The following is a 6,000-nucleotide window of genomic DNA, read 5'->3' on the forward strand; positions in this document are numbered from 1 at the left end:
TACCATTTCCTTCTTTTAGTTTGTGAAAACACTAAATATAAAAATTAATAAAAAAATTGTAGATACGTGTGTATGCCTTCAAATATATCTGTGCAGAAATTCTTCCTACTTGTGTTTTGAAGGAAATGGCCCCACTTCGGTAGCCAATTAGATATGTGGGGGAACTAACTAGGCACCACTTGGGTTGTCAAATGGTTATGTGCGGCTGCTTCTCACCCACACACTTTATATGTCAATATATATATATCTCCATAGAAGTGGGACATATATATTGTTACGATTTACCTGCGGGTTCGTAAGGATAGCCCAATTAATAGATTTTATTTCACACACAGTTTTATTTATTACTACTACTTGCCACTTACAAAAAATCTTCTAAATTGGCAGATAATTAATTACATGTAAAGAAATGTCAATACCCAGTCACTCGTTTCACACACCTCGCTGGGCCGCACTTCCGGCGCAACTCTCGCCGCAGCACCCCTCGTGGGTCTCCGTCGCGGGACTCCGTCGCCGCACTTCGCCGCCGCCGTCACACCCTTCGCCGAGATCCCACTCGACGACTCACTCGCCACTTCACTCGGGACTCCGCCGCGCCCGCGACTCTATCGCCCGGAAACTCCCGACTCCACTGAACTCACTCACTCCCTGCCCTGGAACCTTCGTCCAAGGACTTCGCCACTCTGCCGCACCTGCGGCACTATCGCCCGGAAACTCCGCCGCGGGAGAACTCCCCACTCAGACTCTCTCTCTCACTGACTCAGACTCAGACTCAACCTCCTTATATAGCCCATGGGTTCCCGTCCAGAACAATCGGGCATGTCTCCGAGATATCGCGCGACCTTCGCCGTCGAAATGCCCAGAAACGCGTCGTGAGTTCTCGAAGGACGCGATGGCTGCTCTAAGAACGCCGATAAAGGCGTCTGAGTCCTTTTATTCCGCAGTGCGGCCTCTTTTAAGTAACCCGATCTGAGGCAGGTGCGCGCTGCGACGGTCAGGATGTAGCGGGATAGTATGACACGAGATACCAGGGAGAGGATGCAGGTGGAAGGGGGCGCAGACAGGCCGAACGAGCGCGGCAACGCCAGCACTGCAGCCAAGCGCGATCGTAACAATATATACAAACACACACACACACATATATATATATGTATATGTATATATGTGTGTATATATATATATATATATATATATATATATATATATATATATATATGTCCCACTTCTATGGAGATAAACATACATGTAACACGTTGGGCTGTGTTAAACTGTGTAGAAAAATCGATATTATTTATGTGGCTCCCCGATGGCATGTGCTGATATCATGTAGGCCACAGTTAGGTGTTAATTAAATAGAGGTACAAATATACATAGACATACACTAGGGCAAATGAAATTATAAATAACATAACACAACACTCACAAATAAAATATATAATTATTTATTGCAAATGAAAAATGGATTCAAAGTTTACTCTTATTAATTATATTTATTTAATTACTAATTATATTCAAAAACCTAACTGGTACTTGGCATCATAGATCACACATAAATTTCAATCATCAGGAGTTATGGTGCGCACATTTAAGTTTTAACAAAAGTCTTTATTCGGGTTCGTCGAAATTACACAGTTTTACTATATGTTTTTAGGGACCTTAATTAAATTTTCCTCGGCTAGTAAGGTTCGAAATGTCGTCAGTAGAGCTCGGAGCCTCTCAATCTATAGGACCTCTGAGTCGATGTAATAGTGTGCAAAACAGTCAAATTCGTATCAAAATATAATTTAAATCGTAGACAATGTCAAATTACTTCAAAATATCAATGTTTACATTTGTTTTAGACGACGATGTGACGGAAAACGGGAGTTACGTGACAATGTGCCTAAGTGGAGGAAACAGATTTTTGGTACTTTTAATTACTCACGTTTTACACTCCTAGATCATTTATCTTTTTAGATAAATCCTAAATTATGTTCTAGACTCCCTAGAATACATAATTAATCATCCCCGGTTCGGGATGCCTACCACTCATTAGCTAAATTGTAGGATTTATTACCGTCGACATCACAAGCTACAGCTTCTTAGCTGGCCATTATAGAACTCTCTCTAGCTTCTTAAATAAAGCAAGTTAAATTAACTTTCAAATGGCGGCCCGTGATTGGCCGAGAACCAAAATCAGTTACATAATTTCCTTAATAAAACGTGAAATCCGCACGCAACAATAGCGCGGATTACAAAATTTCACGTACAATTTAAATAAAAAATTATTGAAATAATAATTTACATTACAAAATAACGGCGTTAATTTTGCCGTTTACCGTCTTAAAATTCATTTAGTCCTTAGAGGGGTTCCAACAATTAATATTTCAAATAGTCCAGATAAGTCCATAGAGTCACTTTCTCTAAGATACACATAAAAATAAATTACTGTTTCTGAAAATAAATAACATATTAGACACAGAGCAAACAAAATAAATAAATCGTAAATAATAATAATTAATCTGTCAAAACAAATAACATGTTGCAGTACAAAATGTAATTTTATGAGCATATTTTAAAATAACAATAGAAACAATAAACAGTAGGTACAAAATTAAGAATTTTTTTTTTACTAAAAAAAAGTAACAGATTTTAAACAGAAAACTAGTCATTTTAAAGATAAAAAGATTAATTCAACATAAAAAATAATATTCTATTCTGAAACAAGGCAATTTTGTACATAACATAAAACATTTTAACTGAGGTACTTACTATGTTCATGGCACGACTCTACATCCATGTTTTTTTTTTCCAGAACACATTTAATAATGTTTATTTTCTATATGGAAAATTTAAAAATAAAAGATTAACATAAATTATTTGCTTGTACTTACACAAATATTTATAATCGTACAAAGACAAATTCTTGAAATAAAAGTTTTCTATGCTAATTTGCTTCTAATAAAATCAGTCTAATTACTGACACAAATGGTGATAACTGTCACGTATTGCAATATATTTATTAGGCAGAACTATTTTTGATTAAGAAATGCTTTAAAATGCAAAACACCAATAAAAAGCATGATTCTTCTTACTTGAAGTCCAGCAACTAAAAACAAAAATTAAGTTACAAATTATATTTGTTAAAGTGAACTAAATAGGTACCAGAAATACTATACTGTATTTTTAGCTATGCAAATAAGATGAGCAAAGTCTTAATTCTTTGAATGCTTATTTTTAACCAGATTTTCCATATTTAAAATCCTGTTTCAATTATTTTTACTGTTTGACACTGTTCTATGGAATGTGATTCAAAGGGACAGGAGAGCCAGATTCAACAAAAGACTGGAGCAGGAAATTAAGGATGGCAAAGCTGATGCGATATAGGAGTTCAAAGAGTTCAAATTCCCTCTTTAAATAAATAATTATACCTAATACAATTTTTTCAGCATCTTAAAAAAAACTAAAACATTTTTTTTAAAAAAACCTCTGACATATTTTAACACATTGTAATTGAAGCAGGTCTACTGTTGACACTATTTTATTTAAATCCCCAGAAATCTGTGCAGTTTTTTAATTACTTATTGTATTTGTTATGTTTATATTCTATAACACTGATCCCACAAGAAAAAAAATTATAAATAATATTAATTTATAAATGTTGTTTTACCAACTAGGAAACAGATGGAATGAATAACTTCATAAATAGATATTTCTCACACAAATTCCAATCATGAACATTATCTAGTTTCAAACTAAAAATCATAACAATACATACTTACTAACTGAGGTAAAACCTTCTGCAAATGCTCCACTTCTACAGTGGTTGAATTCTGGCGGGAGGCCTGGTGACACGCCCTGAGTGTGGCTTCTATAGCAATAGTGCTGCAGACTTCCGACACAAGTGTCGCAACTTCATCACACACACGTGTCTTAGAGTCGGAAAAATGCATTTTCAGAACTTCTTTTACTGTTTCCTAAACAGGAACAGTACAAGTTATATTATATTGGTAATGACTTCACAAAAAACAATGTACTGTGGCTGATACAAGATGGAAATTGATGTGGTCAAGGGATTCGCTGGCTGTTGTTTAAGACTAACAGGCACCACCGTGCTTACGGGGCAAGGACCCGGCAGAGAGACCAACCTCTGAGCGTGACATCGTCCGTGTGGGAGCTTGACTCGTATTCCCCCTTAGCACAATTACCAATAACATCTGAACCTGGCCTGCTCACAGTGTTGGACACGCTATAGATATCTCTAATATGGGCTCTTATAGCATCCCACACGCCAGTCTCCGGGAGCTCGTGCTCAAGTGGGTGAACGCAGAGAAACACAAGAGTTGCAGTAATGGCATTTAATACATGCCACGGCACCACATGCCTTCCGTACAAACAATTACAAATAAGAAGTAAAACTGTGAGAACATCTAACGTCACGACTGATTTACGTGTTTCTAAGCTACCTCATAGTTAGAGACTAGCAATCCGGCTAGTGAATTACTATATAGGTAATTAATTAAACAGTCGAGCCCCCAAGGTAAACTGTAGAGAGGAAAACAATTTGAAGTAAATAACAAGACCTGAGTGACAAAGATCAGTAAAAGAAAAAGATGAAGTTCTCAAAGTAATAGAAGCATTTTACGTCGGGTGGCAATGAGAAACATTTCGGGGAGCGATGGCCACCAAGGCCACTGGACAATGCTTCTGACGCAAAGTTGAAAAGACCATTAGGTCATTAGAATTTGTGCCGTTAACGTATTTATATAAAAAACAAAATAATATCTCTCAAACTATGACATAGTAAAACCAACTTCAAAAACATGTAAATTTATATATTAAGATTACAGCTCAAAAATAATTAAATATTGAATTGGCCTTCTGCAAGTTCGGGTAGGTTCCTGCAGAGTTGTAACATGTAGAATGTTTGCAGGATCCTGAAATAACATGTACACTTGAGAAATACAAGAAAAAGGTTTACAGTATAACTCGTTATTTAATAAGGAAACAAGGCTTTGACTGTACTGTACCCTCTTGCGATGATTTGTGGTATTTGTAATGCACTATTCAAAACACATCACACACACATCACTGGCAGGAGGTTCAAAGTGCTATTAGGATAGAAGGGGTGTGAGGGAAGGTGGAATATTGGGCTCTGTGGGGGCAAAGCCCCATACAATTTCAAAATTAGCGGCTTTTTAGAATGGAAAAAAAAAACGGAAAACATGGTTTTCACACACTACACACTTCAATGAATTTACCCTGAGGGGATGGTTTCTTAATTCCTACTAGTTTGTGTAAAATAATAGTTTATAGCTTAACTTATCATACCAGTATCGTACGTCAAGTGCAATTCAGTCGTTATTTAAACAAATTTCATTATTACCCCACCACCCACAGTGACTAAAGTTCTCTAAACAATAAATTTAATATAACCTACATGGGAAAACAATGAATGTTGGTGATTGCGTGAATACATATGTATTGTAATGTAAGCTGTAAACTGTAATTTGTTCAAAAACCACTAGGAATTAAGAAACCTTCCCTTCAGGGTTAATTCAAGAACGTCTCAAGTATGTGAAAAAAATATATTCCATATTTTTTTTGCAGGTAATCAATGAATGGCTTCAGCAGCGTAAAAGCACAAGTATTGTAATGTACAATATAAAAATTTAATTTTTTCAAAAACTAGTAGGAGTTTCGAAACCATCCCTTCAGATTAAATTTAGGGACGTTTGTAGTGTATGAAAACCATGTTTTCAGAGTTTTTCTTTCTATTCTAAAAATCTGCACTATCCAAGTAGGTATTACCGTGATTTTAACATATAAAGAATAAAATTACTTTATCTAAATAAATGGGGAAAATATCAGCTTCCCCCACAACCCTTTCATCAGCTTGTGGAATTGAACTGAATGGATACACAATTTAAGAACAGGGCACAAAAATTCCATTAAGTTCTGCACATTATTTAATTTATTCCAAATTCAGCTGAATTAACATGCTTTCTACACTATTTAAAT

Source organism: Bacillus rossius, chromosome 6 (genome assembly GCF_032445375.1).
Source record: "Bacillus rossius redtenbacheri isolate Brsri chromosome 6, Brsri_v3, whole genome shotgun sequence".
Classification (NCBI taxonomy): Eukaryota; Metazoa; Arthropoda; class Insecta; order Phasmatodea; family Bacillidae; genus Bacillus; species Bacillus rossius.